General features: G+C 36.0%; 9 non-coding genes across 9 annotated transcripts; all 9 read right to left on the bottom strand.

The window, feature by feature from the left end:
* Positions 1–5,441: 5,441 nt before the first annotated feature.
* Positions 5,442–5,515, bottom strand: TRNAV-AAC (transfer RNA valine (anticodon AAC)). Its single transcript has one exon. It is a non-coding gene; the product is annotated as a tRNA-Val (tRNA).
* A 2,570-nt stretch (positions 5,516–8,085) lies between these two features.
* Positions 8,086–8,159, bottom strand: TRNAI-AAU (transfer RNA isoleucine (anticodon AAU)). The gene has a single exon. It is a non-coding gene; the product is annotated as a tRNA-Ile (tRNA).
* Positions 8,160–11,521: 3,362 nt separating this feature from the next.
* On the bottom strand, positions 11,522–11,595 carry TRNAI-AAU (transfer RNA isoleucine (anticodon AAU)). The gene has a single exon. It is a non-coding gene; the product is annotated as a tRNA-Ile (tRNA).
* Positions 11,596–13,277: 1,682 nt separating this feature from the next.
* Positions 13,278–13,351, bottom strand: TRNAI-AAU (transfer RNA isoleucine (anticodon AAU)). Its single transcript has one exon. It is a non-coding gene; the product is annotated as a tRNA-Ile (tRNA).
* Positions 13,352–14,151: 800 nt separating this feature from the next.
* On the bottom strand, positions 14,152–14,225 carry TRNAI-AAU (transfer RNA isoleucine (anticodon AAU)). The gene has a single exon. It is a non-coding gene; the product is annotated as a tRNA-Ile (tRNA).
* A 1,599-nt stretch (positions 14,226–15,824) lies between these two features.
* On the bottom strand, positions 15,825–15,898 carry TRNAI-AAU (transfer RNA isoleucine (anticodon AAU)). The gene has a single exon. It is a non-coding gene; the product is annotated as a tRNA-Ile (tRNA).
* Positions 15,899–17,580: 1,682 nt separating this feature from the next.
* On the bottom strand, positions 17,581–17,654 carry TRNAI-AAU (transfer RNA isoleucine (anticodon AAU)). Its single transcript has one exon. It is a non-coding gene; the product is annotated as a tRNA-Ile (tRNA).
* An 800-nt stretch (positions 17,655–18,454) lies between these two features.
* TRNAI-AAU (transfer RNA isoleucine (anticodon AAU)) lies at positions 18,455–18,528 on the bottom strand. The gene has a single exon. It is a non-coding gene; the product is annotated as a tRNA-Ile (tRNA).
* A 3,453-nt stretch (positions 18,529–21,981) lies between these two features.
* On the bottom strand, positions 21,982–22,055 carry TRNAI-AAU (transfer RNA isoleucine (anticodon AAU)). Its single transcript has one exon. It is a non-coding gene; the product is annotated as a tRNA-Ile (tRNA).
* Between the last annotated feature and the right edge of the window lie 445 nt (positions 22,056–22,500).

The following is a 22,500-nucleotide window of genomic DNA, read 5'->3' as shown; positions in this document are numbered from 1 at the left end:
CTAACATGGATTTAAAAATTCTCTGTTTTGTATGTGTCTATGATGTTCTCTAGCAAGTTTCAAGGGCTGCTTACTGTAGCCAATGCATTCATCCCACACTTCATGCACTTTGCCGCTGGATAAAATACCTTCTTGGCATTTCTTGTAGGACAACAAGAAAAAGCACATGGCCCGTATGGGGATCGAACAAATGACCTTGGCGTTATTAGCACCATGCTCTAACCAACTGATCTAACCGGCCAAACATAAAAGCATCAGCAAACACAAAAATGCCAAATGTACCTAAAACAGGAGAACATTCAGTATTTCAAAGATCAGCAATATTGAGTAGAGGAAGACTCTCGAACAATAGGTTCCATGGTGTAATGGTGAGCACTTTGGACTTTGAATCCAGTAATCTGATTTCAAATCTTGGTGGGACCTAACTTTGTTCAATTTCCTTAAAGTTGAATTTTAGGATAGCTTATCTATATTTAAACTTTGTATAAATCCCATCATCTTCAGTGGTTTCTTTACTCCAAACTAATTTTGAAACTGTTTCAAATCAGTTTTCAACTGGAGAGATGTTTGTCAAACATTTGAAAATAGGAAAAGTTGCAATAAGAATGCAGTGATCCATCACTTGTGCTATGGTTTTAAGATATTCTGGTTTTAAGAATTTTCTTCTTCAGTGTGCACTAATGAGAGTAAAGGTCTGTTCTTCTTCTCTTCTTAAAACTTAGACCCCCATAGTAGATTCAATCACCAAATAAATGTCCTGATTGATTAATTTGCCTTAGCATTTCTTAGATTTGCCATATTGCTATATTTGAGAAAAAGTTTTCTATGTATGCCATATAGAGAAATGCTGCATCAGCCAAAGGATGACATTTTTGTTTATTCCTAACATGGATTTAAAAATTCTCTGTTTTGTATGTGTCTATGATGTTCTCTAGCAAGTTTCAAGGGCTGCTAACTGTAGCCAATGCATTCATCCCACACTTCATGCACTTTGCCGCTGGATAAAATCCCTTCTTGGCATTTCTTGTAGGACAACAAGAAAAAGTACATGGCCCGTATGGGGATCGAACAAATGACCTTGGCGTTATTAGCACCATGCTCTAACCAACTGAGCTAACCGGCCAAACATAAACGCATCAGCAAACACAAAAATGCCAAATGTACCTAAAACAGGAGAACATTCAGTATTTCAAAGATCAGCAATATTGAGTAGAGGAAGACTCTCGAACAATGGGTTCCATGGTGTAATGGTGAGCACTTTGGACTTTGAATCCAGTAATCTGATTTCAAATCTTGGTGGGACCTAACTTTGTTCAATTTCCTTAAAGTAGAATTTTAGGATAGCTTATCTATATTTAAACTTTGTATAAATCCCATCATCTTCAGTGGTTTCTTTACTCCAAACTAATTTTGAAGCTGTTTCAAATCAGTTTTCAACTGGAGAGATGTTTGTCAAACATTTGAAAATAGGAAAAGTTGCAATAAGAATGCAGTGATCCATCACTTGTGCTATGGTTTTAAGATATTCTGGTTTTAAGAATTTTCTTCTTCAGTGTGCACTAATGAGAGTAAAGGTCTGTTCTTCTTCTCTTCTTAAAACTTAGTCCCCCATAGTAGATTCAATCACCAAATAAATGTCCTGATTGATTAATTAGCCTTAGCATTTCTTAGATTTGCCATATTGCTATATTTGAGAAAAAGTTTTCTATGTATGCCATATAGAGAAATGCTGCATAAGCAAAGGATGACATTTTTCTTTATTCCTAACATGGATTTAAAAATTCTCTGTTTTGTATGTGTCTATGATGTTCTCTAGCAAGCTTCAAGGGCTGCTAACTGTAGCCAATGCATTCATCCCACACTTCATGCACTTTGCCACTGGATAAAATCCCTTCTTGGCATTTCTTGTAGGACAACAAGAAAAAGCACATTGCCCGTATGGGGATCGAACACATGACCTTGGCGTTATTAGCACCACGCTCTAACCAACTGAGCTAACCGGCCAAACATAAAAGCATCAGCAAACTCAAAAATGCCAAATGTACCTAAAACAGGAGAACATTCAGTATTTCAAAGATCAGCAATATTGAGTAGAGGAAGACTCTCGAACAATGGGTTCCATGGTGTAATGGTGAGCACTTTGGACTTTGAATCCAGTAATCTGATTTCAAATCTTGGTGGGACCTAACTTTGTTCAATTTCCTTAAAGTTGAATTTTAGGATAGCTTATCTATATTTAAACTTTGTATAAATCCCATCATCTTCAGTGGTTTCTTTACTCCAAACTAATTTTGAAGCTGTTTCAAATCAGTTTTCAACTGGAGAGATGTTTGTCAAACATTTGAAAATAGGAAAAGTTGCAATAAGAATGCAGTGATCCATCACTTGTGCTATGGTTTTAAGATATTCTGGTTTTAAGAATTTTCTTCTTCAGTGTGCACTAATGAGAGTAAAGGTCTGTTCTTCTTCTCTTCTTAAAACTTAGTCCCCCATAGTAGATTCAATCACCAAATAAATGTCCTGATTGATTAATTAGCCTTAGCATTTCTTAGATTTGCCATATTGCTATATTTGAGAAAAAGTTTTCTATGTATGCCATATAGAGAAATGCTGCATCAGCCAAAGGATGACATTTTTCTTTATTCCTAACATGGATTTAAAAATTCTCTGTTTTGTATGTGTCTATGATGTTCTCTAGCAAGCTTCAAGGGCTGCTAACTGTAGCCAATGCATTCATCCCACACTTCATGCACTGGATAAAATCCCTTCTTGGCATTTCTTGTAGGACAACAAGAAAAAGCACATGGCCCGTATGGGGATCGAACACATGACCTTGCCATTATTAGCACCACGCTCTAACCAACTGAGCTAACCGGCCAAACATAAAGGCATCAGCAAACACAAAAATGCCAAATGTACATAAAACAGGAGAACATTCAGTATTTCAAAGATCAGCAATATTGAGTAGAGGAAGACTCTCGAACAATGGGTTCCATGGTGTAATGGTGAGCACTTTGGACTTTGAATCCAGTAATCTGATTTCAAATCTTGGTGGGACCTAACTTTGTTCAATTTCCTTAAAGTTGAATTTTAGGATAGCTTATCTATATTTAAACTTTGTATAAATCCCATCATCTTCAGTGGTTTCTTTACTCCAAACTAATTTTGAAGCTGTTTCAAATCAGTTTTCAACTGGAGAGATGTTTGTCAAACATTTGAAAATAGGAAAAGTTGCAATAAGAATGCAGTGATCCATCACTTGTGCTATGGTTTTAAGATATTCTGGTTTTAAGAATTTTCTTCTTCAGTGTGCACTAATGAGAGTAAAGGTCTGTTCTTCTTCTCTTCTTAAAACTTAGTCCCCCATAGTAGATTCAATCACCAAATAAATGTCCTGATTGATTAATTAGCCTTAGCATTTCTTAGATTTGCCATATTGCTATATTTGAGAAAAAGTTTTCTATGTATGCCATATAGAGAAATGCTGCATAAGCAAAGGATGACATTTTTCTTTATTCCTAACATGGATTTAAAAATTCTCTGTTTTGTATGTGTCTATGATGTTCTCTAGCAAGCTTCAAGGGCTGCTAACTGTAGCCAATGCATTCATCCCACACTTCATGCACTTTGCCACTGGATAAAATCCCTTCTTGGCATTTCTTGTAGGACAACAAGAAAAAGCACATTGCCCGTATGGGGATCGAACACATGACCTTGGCGTTATTAGCACCACGCTCTAACCAACTGAGCTAACCGGCCAAACATAAAAGCATCAGCAAACTCAAAAATGCCAAATGTACCTAAAACAGGAGAACATTCAGTATTTCAAAGATCAGCAATATTGAGTAGAGGAAGACTCTCGAACAATGGGTTCCATGGTGTAATGGTGAGCACTTTGGACTTTGAATCCAGTAATCTGATTTCAAATCTTGGTGGGACCTAACTTTGTTCAATTTCCTTAAAGTTGAATTTTAGGATAGCTTATCTATATTTAAACTTTGTATAAATCCCATCATCTTCAGTGGTTTCTTTACTCCAAACTAATTTTGAAGCTGTTTCAAATCAGTTTTCAACTGGAGAGATGTTTGTCAAACATTTGAAAATAGGAAAAGTTGCAATAAGAATGCAGTGATCCATCACTTGTGCTATGGTTTTAAGATATTCTGGTTTTAAGAATTTTCTTCTTCAGTGTGCACTAATGAGAGTAAAGGTCTGTTCTTCTTCTCTTCTTAAAACTTAGTCCCCCATAGTAGATTCAATCACCAAATAAATGTCCTGATTGATTAATTAGCCTTAGCATTTCTTAGATTTGCCATATTGCTATATTTGAGAAAAAGTTTTCTATGTATGCCATATAGAGAAATGCTGCATCAGCCAAAGGATGACATTTTTCTTTATTCCTAACATGGATTTAAAAATTCTCTGTTTTGTATGTGTCTATGATGTTCTCTAGCAAGCTTCAAGGGCTGCTAACTGTAGCCAATGCATTCATCCCACACTTCATGCACTGGATAAAATCCCTTCTTGGCATTTCTTGTAGGACAACAAGAAAAAGCACATGGCCCGTATGGGGATCGAACACATGACCTTGCCATTATTAGCACCACGCTCTAACCAACTGAGCTAACCAGCCAAACATAAAGGCATCAGCAAACACAAAAATGCCAAATGTACATAAAACAGGAGAACATTCAGTATTTCAAAGATCAGCAATATTGAGTAGAGGAAGACTCTCGAACAATGGGTTCCATGGTGTAATGGTGAGCACTTTGGACTTTGAATCCAGTAATCTGATTTCAAATCTTGGTGGGACCTAACTTTGTTCAATTTCCTTAAAGTTGAATTTTAGGATAGCTTATCTATATTTAAACTTTGTATAAATCCCATCATCTTCAGTGGTTTCTTTACTCCAAACTAATTTTGAAGCTGTTTCAAATCAGTTTTCAACTGGAGAGATGTTTGTCAAACATTTGAAAATAGGAAAAGTTGCAATAAGAATGCAGTGATCCATCACTTGTGCTATGGTTTTAAGATATTCTGGTTTTAAGAATTTTCTTCTTCAGTGTGCACTAATGAGAGTAAAGGTCTGTTCTTCTTCTCTTCTTAAAACTTAGTCCCCCATAGTAGATTCAATCACCAAATAAATGTCCTGATTGATTAATTAGCCTTAGCATTTCTTAGATTTGCCATATTGCTATATTTGAGAAAAAGTTTTCTATGTATGCCATATAGAGAAATGCTGCATAAGCCAAAGGATGACATTTTTCTTTATTCCTAACATGGATTTAAAAATTCTCTGTTTTGTATGTGTCTATGATGTTCTCTAGCAAGTTTCAAGGGCTGCTAACTGTAGCCAATGCATTCATCCCACACTTCATGCACTTTGCCGCTGGATAAAATCCCTTCTTGGCATTTCTTGTAGGACAACAAGAAAAAGCACATGGCCCGTATGGGGATCGAACACATGACCTTGGCATTGTTAGCACCACGCTCTAACCAACTGAGCTAACCGGCCAAACATAAAGGCATCAGCAAACACAAAAATGCCAAATGTACATAAAACAGGAGAACATTCAGTATTTCAAAGATCAGCAATATTGAGTAGAGGAAGACTCTCGAACAATGGGTTCCATGGTGTAATGGTGAGCACTTTGGACTTTGAATCCAGTAATCTGATTTCAAATCTTGGTGGGACCTAACTTTGTTCAATTTCCTTAAAGTTGAATTTTAGGATAGCTTATCTATATTTAAACTTTGTATAAATCCCATCATCTTCAGTGGTTTCTTTACTCCAAACTAATTTTGAAGCTGTTTCAAATCAGTTTTCAACTGGAGAGATGTTTGTCAAACATTTGAAAATAGGAAAAGTTGCAATAAGAATGCAGTGATCCATCACTTGTGCTATGGTTTTAAGATATTCTGGTTTTAAGAATTTTCTTCTTCAGTGTGCACTAATGAGAGTAAAGGTCTGTTCTTCTTCTCTTCTTAAAACTTAGTCCCCCATAGTAGATTCAATCACCAAATAAATGTCCTGATTGATTAATTAGCCTTAGCATTTCTTAGATTTGCCATATTGCTATATTTGAGAAAAAGTTTTCTATGTATGCCATATAGAGAAATGCTGCATCAGCCAAAGGATGACATTTTTGTTTATTCCTAACATGGATTTAAAAATTCTCTGTTTTGTATGTGTCTATGATGTTCTCTAGCAAGCTTCAAGGGCTGCTAACTGTAGCCAATGCATTCATCCCAGACTTCATGCACTTTGCCGCTGGATAAAATCCCTTCTTGGCATTTCTTGTAGGACAACAAGAAAAAGCACACGGCCCGTATGGGGATCGAACACATGACCTTGTCTTTATTAGCACCACGCTCTAACAAACTGAGCTAACCGGCCAAACATAAAAGCATCAGCAAACACAAAAATGCCAAATGTACCTAAAACAGGAGAACATTCAGTATTTCAAAGATCAGCAATATTGAGTAGAGGAAGACTCTCGAACAATGGGTTCCATGGTGTAATGGTGAGCACTTTGGACTTTGAATCCAGTAATCTGATTTCAAATCTTGGTGGGACCTAACTTTGTTCAATTTCCTTAAAGTTGAATTTTAGGATAGCTTATCTATATTTAAACTTTGTATAAATCCCATCATCTTCAGTGGTTTCTTTACACCAAACTAATTTTGAAACTGTTTCAAATCAGTTTTCAACTGGAGAGATGTTTGTCAAACATTTGGAAATAGGAAAAGTTGCAATAAGAATGCAGTGATCCATCACTTGTGCTATGGTTTTAAGATATTCTGGTTTTATGAATTTTCTTCTTCAGTGTGCACTAATGAGAGTAAAGGTCTGTTCTTCTTCTCTTCTTAAAACTTAGTCCCCCATAGTAGATTCAATCACCAAATAAATGTCCTGATTGATTAATTTGCCTTAGCATTTCTTAGATTTGCCATATTGCTATATCTGAGAAAAAGTTTTCTATGTATGCCATATAGAGAAATGCTTCATCTGCCAAAGGATGACATTTTTCTTTATTCCTAACATGGATTTAAAAATTCTCTGTTTTGTATGTGTCTATGATGTTCTCTAGCAAGTTTCAAGGGCTGCTTACTGTAGCCAATGCATTCATCACACACTTCAAGCACTTTGCCGCTGGATAAAATCCATTCTTGGCATTTCTTGTAGGACAACAAGAAAAAGCACATTGCCTGTATGGGGATCGAACACATGACCTTGGCGTTATTAGCACCACGCTCTAACCAACTGAGCTAACCAGCCAAACATAAAAGCATCAGCAAACACAAAAATGCCAAATGTACCTAAAACAGGAGAACATTCAGTATTTCAAAGATCAGCAATATTGAGTAGAGGAAGACTCTCTAATAATGGGTTCCATGGTGTAATGGTGAGCACTAAGGACTTTGAATCCAGTAATCTGATTTCAAATCTTGGAGGGACCTAACTTTGTTCAATTTCCTTAAAGTTGAATTTTAGGATAGCTTATCTATTTTTAAACTTTGTATAAATCCCATCATCTTCAGTGGTTTCTTTACTCCAAACTAATTTTGAAGCTTTCAAATCAGTTTTCAACTGGAAAGATGTTTGTCAAACATTTGAAAATAGGAAAAGTTGCAATAAGAATGCAGTGATCCATCACTTGTGCTATGGTTTTAAGATATTCTGGTTTTAAGAATTTTCTTCTTCAGTGTGCACTAATGAGAGTAAAGGTCTGTTCTTCTTCTCTTCTTAAAACTTAGTCCCCCATAGTAGATTCAATCACCAAATAAATGTCCTGATTGATTAATTAGCCTTAGCATTTCTTAGATTTGCCATATTGCTATAATTGAGAAAAAGTTTTCTATGTATGCCATATAGAGAAATGCTGCATCAGCCAAAGGATGACATTTTTGTTTATTCCTAACATGGATTTAAAAATTCTCTGTTTTGTATGTGTCTATGATGTTCTCTAGCAAGTTTCAAGGGCTGCTTACTGTAGCCAATGCATTCATCCCACACTTCATGCACTTTGCCGCTGGATAAAATCCCTTCTTGGCATTTCTTGTAGGACAACTAGAAAAAGCACATGGCCCGTATGGGGATCAAACCCATGACCTTGGCGTTATTAGCACCACGCTCTAACCAATTGAGCTAACCAGCCAAACTTAAAAGCATCAGCAAACACAAAAATGCCAAATGTACCTAAAACAGGAGAACATTCAGTATTTCAAAGAGCAGCAATATTGAGTAGAGGAAGACTCTCAAACAATGGGTTCCATGGTGTAATGGTGAGCACTTTGGACTTTGAATCCAGTAATCTGATTTCAAATCTTGGTGGGACCTAACTTTGTTCAATTTCCTTAAAGTTGAATTTTAGGATAGCTTATCTATATTTAAACTTTGTATAAATCCCATCATCTTCAGTGGTTTCTTTACTCCAAACTAATTTTGAAACTGTTTCAAATCAGTTTTCAACTGGAGAGATGTTTGTCAAACATTTGGAAATAGGAAAAGTTGCAATAAGAATGCAGTGATCCATCACTTGTGCTATGGTTTTAAGATATTCTGGTTTTAAGAATTTTCTTCTTCAGAGAGCACTAATGAGAGTAAAGGTCTGTTCTTCTTCTCTTCTTAAAACTTAGTCCCCCATAGTAGATTCAATCACCAATTAAATGTCCTGATTGATTAATTTGCCTTAGCATTTCTTAGATTTGCCATATTGCTATATTTGAGAAAAAGTTTTCTATGTATGCCATATAGAGAAATGCTGCATCAGCCAAAGGATGACATTTTTGTTTATTCCTAACATGGATTTAAAAATTCTCTGTTTTGTATGTGTCTATGATGTTCTCTAGCAAGTTTCAAGGGCTGCTAACTGTAGCCAATGCATTCATCCCACACTTCATGCACTTTGCCGCTGGATAAAATCCCTTCTTGGCATTTCTTGTAGGACAACAAGAAAAAGCACATGGCCCGTATGGGGATCGAACAAATGACCTTGGCGTTATTAGCACCATGCTCTAACCAACTGAGCTAACCGGCCAAACATAAAAGCATCAGCAAACACAAAAATGCCAAATGTACCTAAAACAGGAGAACATTCAGTATTTCAAAGATCAGCAATATTGAGTAGAGGAAGACTCTCGAACAATGGGTTCCATGGTGTAATGGTGAGCACTTTGGACTTTGAATCCAGTAATCTGATTTCAAATCTTGGTGGGACCTAACTTTGTTCAATTTCCTTAAAGTAGAATTTTAGGATAGCTTATCTATATTTAAACTTTGTATAAATCCCATCATCTTCAGTGGTTTCTTTACTCCAAACTAATTTTGAAGCTGTTTCAAATCAGTTTTCAACTGGAGAGATGTTTGTCAAACATGTGAAAATAGGAAAAGTTGCAATAAGAATGCAGTGATCCATCACTTGTGCTATGGTTTTAAGATATTCTGGTTTTAAGAATTTTCTTCTTCAGTGTGCACTAATGAGAGTAAAGGTCTGTTCTTCTTCTCTTCTTAAAACTTAGTCCCCCATAGTAGATTCAATCACCAAATAAATGTCCTGATTGATTAATTAGCCTTAGCATTTCTTAGATTTGCCATATTCCTATATTTGAGAAAAAGTTTTCTATGTATGCCATATAGAGAAATGCTGCATAAGCAAAGGATGACATTTTTCTTTATTCCTAACATGGATTTAAAAATTCTCTGTTTTGTATGTGTCTATGATGTTCTCTAGCAAGCTTCAAGGGCTGCTAACTGTAGCCAATGCATTCATCCCACACTTCATGCACTTTGCCGCTGGATAAAATCCCTTCTTGGCATTTCTTGTAGGACAACAAGAAAAAGCACATTGCCCGTATGGGGATCGAACACATGACCTTGGCGTTATTAGCACCATGCTCTAACCAACTGAGCTAACCGGCCAAACATAAAAGCATCAGCAAACTCAAAAATGCCAAATGTACCTAAAACAGGAGAACATTCAGTATTTCAAAGATCAGCAATATTGAGTAGAGGAAGACTCTCGAACAATGGGTTCCATGGTGTAATGGTGAGCACTTTGGACTTTGAATCCAGTAATCTGATTTCAAATCTTGGTGGGACCTAACTTTGTTCAATTTCCTTAAAGTTGAATTTTAGGATAGCTTATCTATATTTAAACTTTGTATAAATCCCATCATCTTCAGTGGTTTCTTTACTCCAAACTAATTTTGAAACTGTTTCAAATCAGTTTTCAACTGGAGAGATGTTTGTCAAACATTTGAAAATAGGAAAAGTTGCAATAAGAATGCAGTGATCCATCACTTGTGCTATGGTTTTAAGATATTCTGGTTTTAAGAATTTTCTTCTTCAGTGTGCACTAATGAGAGTAAAGGTCTGTTCTTCTTCTCTTCTTAAAACTTAGTCCCCCATAGTAGATTCAATCACCAAATAAATGTCCTGATTGATTAATTAGCCTTAGCATTTCTTAGATTTGCCATATTGCTATATTTGAGAAAAAGTTTTCTATGTATGCCATATAGAGAAATGCTGCATCAGCCAAAGGATGACATTTTTGTTTATTCCTAACATGGATTTAAAAATTCTCTGTTTTGTATGTGTCTATGATGTTCTCTAGCAAGCTTCAAGGGCTGCTAACTGTAGCCAATGCATTCATCCCACACTTCATGCACTTTGCCGCTGGATAAAATCCCTACTTGGCATTTCTTGTAGGACAACAAGAAAAAGCACATTGCCCATATGGGGATCGAACACATGACCTTGGCGTTATTAGCACCACGCTCTAACCAACTGAGCTAACCGGCCAAACATAAAAGCATCAGCAAACTCAAAAATGCCAAATGTACCTAAAACAGGAGAACATTCAGTATTTCAAAGATCAGCAATATTGAGTAGAGGAAGACTCTCGAACCATGGGTTCCATGGTGTAATGGTGAGCACTTTGGACTTTGAATCCAGTAATCTGATTTCAAATCTTGGTGGGACCTAACTTTGTTCAATTTCCTTAAAGTTGAATTTTAGGATAGCTTATCTATATTTAAACTTTGTATAAATCCCATCATCTTCAGTGGTTTCTTTACTCCAAACTAATTTTGAAACTGTTTCAAATCAGTTTTCAACTGGAGAGATGTTTGTCAAACATTTGAAAATAGGAAAAGTTGCAATAAGAATGCAGTGATCCATCACTTGTGCTATGGTTTTAAGATATTCTGGTTTTAAGAATTTTCTTCTTCAGTGTGCACTAATGAGAGTAAAGGTCTGTTCTTCTTCTCTTCTTAAAACTTAGTCCCCCATAGTAGATTCAATCACCAAATAAATGTCCTGATTGATTAATTAGCCTTAGCATTTCTTAGATTTGCCATATTGCTATATTTGAGAAAAAGTTTTCTATGTATGCCATATAGAGAAATGCTGCATAAGCCAAAGGATGACATTTTTCTTTATTCCTAACATGGATTTAAAAATTCTCTGTTTTGTCTGTGTCTATGATGTTCTTGTTGTAGGACAACAAGAAAATGCACATGGCCCATATGGGGATCGAACCCATGACCTTGGTGTTATTAGCACCACGCTCTAACCAACTGAGCTAACCGGCCAAACATAAAAGCATCAGCAAACTCAAAAATGCCAAATGTACCTAAAACAGGAGAACATTCAGTATTTCAAAGATCAGCAATATTGAGTAGAGGAAGACTCTCGAACAATGGGTTCCATGGTGTAATGGTGAGCACTTTGGACTTTGAATCCAGTAATCTGATTTCAAATCTTGGTGGGACCTAACTTTGTTCAATTTCCTTAAAGTTGAATTTTAGGATAGCTTATCTATATTTAAACTTTGTATAAATCCCATCATCTTCAGTGGTTTCTTTACTCCAAACTAATTTTGAAGCTGTTTCAAATCAGTTTTCAACTGGAGAGATGTTTGTCAAACATTTGAAAATAGGAAAAGTTGCAATAAGAATGCAGTGATCCATCACTTGTGCTATGGTTTTAAGATATTCTGGTTTTAAGAATTTTCTTCTTCAGTGTGCACTAATGAGAGTAAAGGTCTGTTCTTCTTCTCTTCTTAAAACTTAGTCCCCCATAGTAGATTCAATCACCAAATAAATGTCCTGATTGATTAATTAGCCTTAGCATTTCTTAGATTTGCCATATTGCTATATTTGAGAAAAAGTTTTCTATGTATGCCATATAGAGAAATGCTGCATCAGCCAAAGGATGACATTTTTCTTTATTCCTAACATGGATTTAAAAATTCTCTGTTTTGTATGTGTCTATGATGTTCTCTAGCAAGCTTCAAGGGCTGCTAACTGTAGCCAATGCATTCATCCCACACTTCATGCACTGGATAAAATCCCTTCTTGGCATTTCTTGTAGGACAACAAGAAAAAGCACATGGCCCGTATGGGGATCGAACACATGACCTTGCCATTATTAGCACCACGCTCTAACCAACTGAGCTAACCGGCCAAACATAAAGGCATCAGCAAACACAAAAATGCCAAATGTACATAAAACAGGAGAACATTCAGTATTTCAAAGATCAGCAATATTGAGTAGAGGAAGACTCTCGAACAATGGGTTCCATGGTGTAATGGTGAGCACTTTGGACTTTGAATCCAGTAATCTGATTTCAAATCTTGGTGGGACCTAACTTTGTTCAATTTCCTTAAAGTTGAATTTTAGGATAGCTTATCTATATTTAAACTTTGTATAAATCCCATCATCTTCAGTGGTTTCTTTACTCCAAACTAATTTTGAAGCTGTTTCAAATCAGTTTTCAACTGGAGAGATGTTTGTCAAACATTTGAAAATAGGAAAAGTTGCAATAAGAATGCAGTGATCCATCACTTGTGCTATGGTTTTAAGATATTCTGGTTTTAAGAATTTTCTTCTTCAGTGTGCACTAATGAGAGTAAAGGTCTGTTCTTCTTCTCTTCTTAAAACTTAGTCCCCCATAGTAGATTCAATCACCAAATAAATGTCCTGATTGATTAATTAGCCTTAGCATTTCTTAGATTTGCCATATTGCTATATTTGAGAAAAAGTTTTCTATGTATGCCATATAGAGAAATGCTGCATAAGCCAAAGGATGACATTTTTCTTTATTCCTAACATGGATTTAAAAATTCTCTGTTTTGTATGTGTCTATGATGTTCTCTAGCAAGTTTCAAGGGCTGCTAACTGTAGCCAATGCATTCATCCCACACTTCATGCACTTTGCCGCTGGATAAAATCCCTTCTTGGCATTTCTTGTAGGACAACAAGAAAAAGCACATGGCCCGTATGGGGATCGAACCCATGACCTTGGCATTATTAGCACCACGCTCTAACCAACTGAGCTAACCGGCCAAACATAAAGGCATCAGCAAACACAAAAATGCCAAATGTACCTAAAACAGGAGAACATTCAGTATTTCAAAGATCAGCAATATTGAGTAGAGGAAGACTCTCGAACAATGGGTTCCATGGTGTAATGGTGAGCACTTTGGACTTTGAATCCAGTAATCTGATTTCAAATCTTGGTGGGACCTAACTTTGATCAATTTCCTTAAAGTTGAATTTTAGGATAGCTTATCTATATTTAAACTTTGTATAAATCCCATCATCTTCAGTGGTTTCTTTACTCCAAACTAATTTTGAAGCTGTTTCAAATCAGTTTTCAACTGGAGAGATGTTTGTCAAACATTTGAAAATAGGAAAAGTTGCAATAAGAATGCAGTGATCCATCACTTGTGCTATGGTTTTAAGATATTCTGGTTTTAAGAATTTTCTTCTTCAGTGTGCACTAATGAGAGTAAAGGTCTGTTCTTCTTCTCTTCTTAAAACTTAGTCCCCCATAGTAGATTCAATCACCAAATAAATGTCCTGATTGATTAATTAGCCTTAGCATTTCTTAGATTTGCCATATTGCTATATTTGAGAAAAAGTTTTCTATGTATGCCATATAGAGAAATGCTGCATAAGCCAAAGGATGACATTTTTCTTTATTCCTAACATGGATTTAAAAATTCTCTGTTTTGTATGTGTCTATGATGTTCTCTAGCAAGCTTCAAGGGCTGCTAACTGTAGCCAATGCATTCATCCCACACTTCATGCACTGGATAAAATCCCTTCTTGGCATTTCTTGTAGGACAACAAGAAAAAGCACATGGCCCGTATGGGGATCGAACCCATGACCTTGGTGTTATTAGCACCACGCTCTAACCAACTGAGCTAACCGGCCAAATATAAAAGCATCAGCAAACTCAAAAATGCCAAATGTACCTAAAACAGGAGAACATTCAGTATTTCAAAGATCAGCAATATTGAGTAGAGGAAGACTCTCGAACAATGGGTTCCATGGTGTAATGGTGAGCACTTTGGACTTTGAATCCAGTAATCTGATTTCAAATCTTGGTGGGACCTAACTTTGTTCAATTTCCTTAAAGTTGAATTTTAGGATAGCTTATCTATATTTAAACTTTGTATAAATCCCATCATCTTCAGTGGTTTCTTTACTCCAAACTAATTTTGAAGCTGTTTCAAATCAGTTTTCAACTGGAGAGATGTTTGTCAAACATTTGAAAATAGGAAAAGTTGCAATAAGAATGCAGTGATCCATCACTTGTGCTATGGTTTTAAGATATTCTGGTTTTAAGAATTTTCTTCTTCAGTGTGCACTAATGAGAGTAAAGGTCTGTTCTTCTTCTCTTCTTAAAACTTAGTCCCCCATAGTAGATTCAATCACCAAATAAATGTCCTGATTGATTAATTAGCCTTAGCATTTCTTAGATTTGCCATATTGCTATATTTGAGAAAAAGTTTTCTATGTATGCCATATAGAGAAATGCTGCATCAGCCAAAGGATGACATTTTTGTTTATTCCTAACATGGATTTAAAAATTCTCTGTTTTGTATGTGTCTATGATGTTCTCTAGCAAGCTTCAAGGGCTGCTAACTGTAGCCAATGCATTCATCCCACACTTCATGCACTTTGCCGCTGGATAAAATCCCTACTTGGCATTTCTTGTAGGACAACAAGAAAAAGCACATTGCCCATATGGGGATCGAACACATGACCTTGGCGTTATTAGCACCACGCTCTAACCAACTGAGCTAACCGGCCAAACATAAAAGCATCAGCAAACTCAAAAATGCCAAATGTACCTAAAACAGGAGAACATTCAGTATTTCAAAGATCAGCAATATTGAGTAGAGGAAGACTCTCGAACCATGGGTTCCATGGTGTAATGGTGAGCACTTTGGACTTTGAATCCAGTAATCTGATTTCAAATCTTGGTGGGACCTAACTTTGTTCAATTTCCTTAAAGTTGAATTTTAGGATAGCTTATCTATATTTAAACTTTGTATAAATCCCATCATCTTCAGTGGTTTCTTTACTCCAAACTAATTTTGAAACTGTTTCAAATCAGTTTTCAACTGGAGAGATGTTTGTCAAACATTTGAAAATAGGAAAAGTTGCAATAAGAATGCAGTGATCCATCACTTGTGCTATGGTTTTAAGATATTCTGGTTTTAAGAATTTTCTTCTTCAGTGTGCACTAATGAGAGTAAAGGTCTGTTCTTCTTCTCTTCTTAAAACTTAGTCCCCCATAGTAGATTCAATCACCAAATAAATGTCCTGATTGATTAATTAGCCTTAGCATTTCTTAGATTTGCCATATTGCTATATTTGAGAAAAAGTTTTCTATGTATGCCATATAGAGAAATGCTGCATAAGCCAAAGGATGACATTTTTCTTTATTCCTAACATGGATTTAAAAATTCTCTGTTTTGTCTGTGTCTATGATGTTCTTGTTGTAGGACAACAAGAAAATGCACATGGCCCATATGGGGATCGAACCCATGACCTTGGTGTTATTAGCACCACGCTCTAACCAACTGAGCTAACCGGCCAAACATAAAAGCATCAGCAAACTCAAAAATGCCAAATGTACCTAAAACAGGAGAACATTCAGTATTTCAAAGATCAGCAATATTGAGTAGAGGAAGACTCTCGAACAATGGGTTCCATGGTGTAATGGTGAGCACTTTGGACTTTGAATCCAGTAATCTGATTTCAAATCTTGGTGGGACCTAACTTTGTTCAATTTCCTTAAAGTTGAATTTTAGGATAGCTTATCTATATTTAAACTTTGTATAAATCCCATCATCTTCAGTGGTTTCTTTACTCCAAACTAATTTTGAAGCTGTTTCAAATCAGTTTTCAACTGGAGAGATGTTTGTCAAACATTTGAAAATAGGAAAAGTTGCAATAAGAATGCAGTGATCCATCACTTGTGCTATGGTTTTAAGATATTCTGGTTTTAAGAATTTTCTTCTTCAGTGTGCACTAATGAGAGTAAAGGTCTGTTCTTCTTCTCTTCTTAAAACTTAGTCCCCCATAGTAGATTCAATCACCAAATAAATGTCCTGATTGATTAATTAGCCTTAGCATTTCTTAGATTTGCCATATTGCTATATTTGAGAAAAAGTTTTCTATGTATGCCATATAGAGAAATGCTGCATCAGCCAAAGGATGACATTTTTCTTTATTCCTAACATGGATTTAAAAATTCTCTGTTTTGTATGTGTCTATGATGTTCTCTAGCAAGCTTCAAGGGCTGCTAACTGTAGCCAATGCATTCATCCCACACTTCATGCACTGGATAAAATCCCTTCTTGGCATTTCTTGTAGGACAACAAGAAAAAGCACATGGCCCGTATGGGGATCGAACACATGACCTTGCCATTATTAGCACCACGCTCTAACCAACTGAGCTAACCGGCCAAACATAAAGGCATCAGCAAACACAAAAATGCCAAATGTACATAAAACAGGAGAACATTCAGTATTTCAAAGATCAGCAATATTGAGTAGAGGAAGACTCTCGAACAATGGGTTCCATGGTGTAATGGTGAGCACTTTGGACTTTGAATCCAGTAATCTGATTTCAAATCTTGGTGGGACCTAACTTTGTTCAATTTCCTTAAAGTTGAATTTTAGGATAGCTTATCTATATTTAAACTTTGTATAAATCCCATCATCTTCAGTGGTTTCTTTACTCCAAACTAATTTTGAAGCTGTTTCAAATCAGTTTTCAACTGGAGAGATGTTTGTCAAACATTTGAAAATAGGAAAAGTTGCAATAAGAATGCAGTGATCCATCACTTGTGCTATGGTTTTAAGATATTCTGGTTTTAAGAATTTTCTTCTTCAGTGTGCACTAATGAGAGTAAAGGTCTGTTCTTCTTCTCTTCTTAAAACTTAGTCCCCCATAGTAGATTCAATCACCAAATAAATGTCCTGATTGATTAATTAGCCTTAGCATTTCTTAGATTTGCCATATTGCTATATTTGAGAAAAAGTTTTCTATGTATGCCATATAGAGAAATGCTGCATAAGCCAAAGGATGACATTTTTCTTTATTCCTAACATGGATTTAAAAATTCTCTGTTTTGTATGTGTCTATGATGTTCTCTAGCAAGTTTCAAGGGCTGCTAACTGTAGCCAATGCATTCATCCCACACTTCATGCACTTTGCCGCTGGATAAAATCCCTTCTTGGCATTTCTTGTAGGACAACAAGAAAAAGCACATGGCCCGTATGGGGATCGAACCCATGACCTTGGCATTATTAGCACCACGCTCTAACCAACTGAGCTAACCGGCCAAACATAAAGGCATCAGCAAACACAAAAATGCCAAATGTACCTAAAACAGGAGAACATTCAGTATTTCAAAGATCAGCAATATTGAGTAGAGGAAGACTCTCGAACAATGGGTTCCATGGTGTAATGGTGAGCACTTTGGACTTTGAATCCAGTAATCTGATTTCAAATCTTGGTGGGACCTAACTTTGATCAATTTCCTTAAAGTTGAATTTTAGGATAGCTTATCTATATTTAAACTTTGTATAAATCCCATCATCTTCAGTGGTTTCTTTACTCCAAACTAATTTTGAAGCTGTTTCAAATCAGTTTTCAACTGGAGAGATGTTTGTCAAACATTTGAAAATAGGAAAAGTTGCAATAAGAATGCAGTGATCCATCACTTGTGCTATGGTTTTAAGATATTCTGGTTTTAAGAATTTTCTTCTTCAGTGTGCACTAATGAGAGTAAAGGTCTGTTCTTCTTCTCTTCTTAAAACTTAGTCCCCCATAGTAGATTCAATCACCAAATAAATGTCCTGATTGATTAATTAGCCTTAGCATTTCTTAGATTTGCCATATTGCTATATTTGAGAAAAAGTTTTCTATGTATGCCATATAGAGAAATGCTGCATAAGCCAAAGGATGACATTTTTCTTTATTCCTAACATGGATTTAAAAATTCTCTGTTTTGTATGTGTCTATGATGTTCTCTAGCAAGCTTCAAGGGCTGCTAACTGTAGCCAATGCATTCATCCCACACTTCATGCACTGGATAAAATCCCTTCTTGGCATTTCTTGTAGGACAACAAGAAAAAGCACATGGCCCGTATGGGGATCGAACCCATGACCTTGGTGTTATTAGCACCACGCTCTAACCAACTGAGCTAACCGGCCAAATATAAAAGCATCAGCAAACTCAAAAATGCCAAATGTACCTAAAACAGGAGAACATTCAGTATTTCAAAGATCAGCAATATTGAGTAGAGGAAGACTCTCGAACAATGGGTTCGATGGTGTAATGGTGAGCACTTTGGACTTTGAATCCAGTAATCTGATTTCAAATCTTGGTGGGACCTAACTTTGTTCAATTTCCTTAAAGTTGAATTTTAGGATAGCTTATCTATATTTAAACTTTGTATAAATCCCATCATCTTCAGTGGTTTCTTTACTCCAAACTAATTTTGAAGCTGTTTCAAATCAGTTTTCAACTGGAGAGATGTTTGTCAAACATTTGAAAATAGGAAAAGTTGCAATAAGAATGCAGTGATCCATCACTTGTGCTATGGTTTTAAGATATTCTGGTTTTAAGAATTTTCTTCTTCAGTGTGCACTAATGAGAGTAGAGGTCTGTTCTTCTTCTCTTCTTAAAACTTAGTCCCCCATAGTAGATTCAATCACCAAATAAATGTCCTGATTGATTAATTAGCCTTAGCATTTCTTAGATTTGCCATATTGCTATATTTGAGAAAAAGTTTTCTATGTATGCCATATAGAGAAATGCTGCATCAGCCAAAGGATGACATTTTTGTTTATTCCTAACATGGATTTAAAAATTCTCTGTTTTGTATGTGTCTATGATGTTCTCTAGCAAGTTTCAAGGGCTGCTAACTGTAGCCAATGCATTCATCCCAGACTTCATGCACTTTGCCGCTGGATAAAATCCCTTCTTGGCATTTCTTGTAGGACAACAAGAAAAAGCACATGGCCCGTATGGGGATCGAACACATGACCTTGGCTTTATTAGCACCACGCTCTAACAAACTGAGCTAACCGGCCAAACATAAAAGCATCAGCAAACACAAAAATGCCAAATGTACCTAAAACAGGAGAACATTCAGTATTTCAAAGATCAGCAATATTGAGTAGAGGAAGACTCTCGAACAATGGGTTCCATGGTGTAATGGTGAGCACTTTGGACTTTGAATCCAGTAATCTGATTTCAAATCTTGGTGGGACCTAACTTTGTTCAATTTGCTTAAAGTTGAATTTTAGGATAGCTTATCTATATTTAAACTTTGTATAAATCCCATCATCTTCAGTGGTTTCTTTACACCAAACTAATTTTGAAACTGTTTCAAATCAGTTTTCAACTGGAGAGATGTTTGTCAAACATTTGAAAATAGGAAAAGTTGCAATAAGAATGCAGTGATCCATCACTTGTGCTATGGTTTTAAGATATTCTGGTTTTAAGAATTTTCTTCTTCAGTGTGCACTAATGAGAGTAAAGGTCTGTTCTTCTTCTCTTCTTAAAACTTAGTCCCCCATAGTAGATTCAATCACCAAATAAATGTCCTGATTGATTAATTTGCCTTAGCATTTCTTAGATTTGCCATATTGCTATATTTGAGAAAAAGTTTTCTATGTATGCCATATAGAGAAATGCTTCATCTGCCAAAGGATGACATTTTTCTTTATTCCTAACATGGATTTAAAAATTCTCTGTTTTGTATGTGTCTATGATGTTCTCTAGCAAGTTTCAAGGGCTGCTTACTGTAGCCAATGCATTCATCACACACTTCATGCACTTTGCCGCTGGATAAAATCCATTCTTGGCATTTCTTGTAGGACAACAAGAAAAAGCACATTGCCCGTATGGGGATCGAACACATGACCTTGGCGTTATTAGCACCACGCTCTAACCAACTGAGCTAACCAGCCAAACATAAAAGCATCAGCAAACACAAAAATGCCAAATGTACCTAAAACAGGAGAACATTCAGTATTTCAAAGAGCAGCAATATTGAGTAGAGGAAGACTCTCAAACAATGGGTTCCATGGTGTAATGGTGAGCGCTTTGGACTTTGAATCCAGTAATCTGATTTCAAATCTTGGTGGGACCTAACTTTGTTCAATTTCCTTATAGTTGAATTTTAGGATAGCTTATCTATATTTAAACTTTGTATAAATCCCATCATCTTCAGTGGTTTCTTTACTCCAAACTAATTTTGAAACTGTTTCAAATCAGTTTTCAACTGGAGAGATGTTTGTCAAACATTTGAAAATAGGAAAACTTGCAATAAGAGTGCAGTGATCCATCACTTGTGCTATGGTTTTAAGATATTCTGGTTTTAAGAATTTTCTTCTTCAGTGTGCACTAATGAGAGTAAAGGTCTGTTCTTCTTCTCTTCTCAAAACTTAGTCCCCCATAGTAGATTCAATCACCAAATAAATGTCCTGATTGATTAATTTGCCTTAGCATTTCTTAGATTTGCCATATTGCTATATTTGAGAAAAAGTTTTCTATGTATGCCATATAGAGAAATGCTGCATCAGCCAAAGGATGACATTTTTGTTTATTCCTAACATGGATTTAAAAATTCTCTGTTTTGTATGTGTCTATGATGTTCTCTAGCAAGTTTCAAGGGCTGCTTACTGTAGCCAATGCATTCATCCCACACTTCATGCACTTTGCCGCTGGATAAAATCCCTTCTTGGCATTTCTTGTAGGACAACAAGAAAAAGCACATGGCCCATATGGGGATCGAACAAATGACCTTGGCGTTATTAGCACCACACTCTAACCAACTGAGCTAACCGGCCAACATAAAAGCATCAGCAAACACAAAAATGCCAAATGTAGCTAAAACAGGAGAACATTCAGTATTTCAAAGATCAGCAATATTGAGAGGAGGAAGACTCTCGAACTATGGGTTCCATGGTGTAATGGTGAGCACTTTGGACTTTGAATCCAGTAATCTGATTTCAAATCTTGGTGGGACCTAACTTTGTTCAATTTCCTTAAAGTTGAATTTTAGGATAGCTTATCTATATTTAAACTTTGTATAAATCCCATCATCTTCAGTGGTTTCTTTACTCCAAACTAATTTTGAAACTGTTTCAAATCAGTTTTCAACTGGAGAGATGTTTGTCAAACATTTGGAAATAGGAAAAGTTGCAATAAGAATGCAGTGATCCATCACTTGTGCTATGGTTTTAAGATATTCTGGTTTTAAGAATTTTCTTCTTCAGTGTGCACTAATGAGAGTAAAGGTCTGTTCTTCTTCTCTTCTTAAAACTTAGTCCCCCATAGTAGATTCAATCACCAAATAAATGTCCTGATTGATTAATTTGCCTTAGCATTTCTTAGATTTGCCATATTGCTATATTTGAGAAAAAGTTTTCTATGTATGCCATATAGAGAAATGCTGCATCAGCCAAAGGATGACATTTTTGTTTATTCCTAACATGGATTTAAAAATTCTCTGTTTTGTATGTGTCTATGATGTTCTCTAGCAAGCTTCAAGGGCTGCTAATTGTAGCCAATGCATTCATCCCAGACTTCATGCACTTTGCCGCTGGATAAAATCCCTTCTTGGCATTTCTTGTAGGACAACAAAAAAAAGCACATGGCCCGTATAGGGATCAAACCCATGACCTTGGCGTTATTAGCACCACGCTCTAACCAACTGAGCTAACCGGCCAAACATAAAAGCATCAGCAAACTCAAAAATGCCAAATGTACCTAAAACAGGAGAACATTCAGTATTTCAAAGATCAGCAATATTGAGTAGAGGAAGACTCTCGAACTATGGGTTCCATGGTGTAATGGTGAGCACTTTGGACTTTGAATCCAGTAATCTGATTTCAAATCTTGGTGGGACCTAACTTTGTTCAATTTCCTTAAAGTTGAATTTTAGGATAGCTTATCTATATTTAAACTTTGTATAAATCCCATTATCTTCAGTGGTTTCTTTACTCCAAACTAATTTTGAAACTGTTTCAAATCAGTTTTCAACTGGAGAGATGTTTGTCAAACATTTGAAAATAGGAAAAGTTGCAATAAGAATGCAGTGATCCATCACTTGTGCTATGGTTTTAAGATATTCTGGTTTTAAGAATTTTCTTCTTCAGTGTGCACTAATGAGA

Source organism: Taudactylus pleione, unplaced genomic scaffold (assembly GCF_031769625.1).
Source record: "Taudactylus pleione unplaced genomic scaffold, aTauple2 ptg000085l, whole genome shotgun sequence".
Lineage (NCBI taxonomy): Eukaryota > Metazoa > Chordata > Amphibia > Anura > Myobatrachidae > Taudactylus > Taudactylus pleione.
This window is presented reverse-complemented; position numbering and strand designations above follow the sequence as displayed.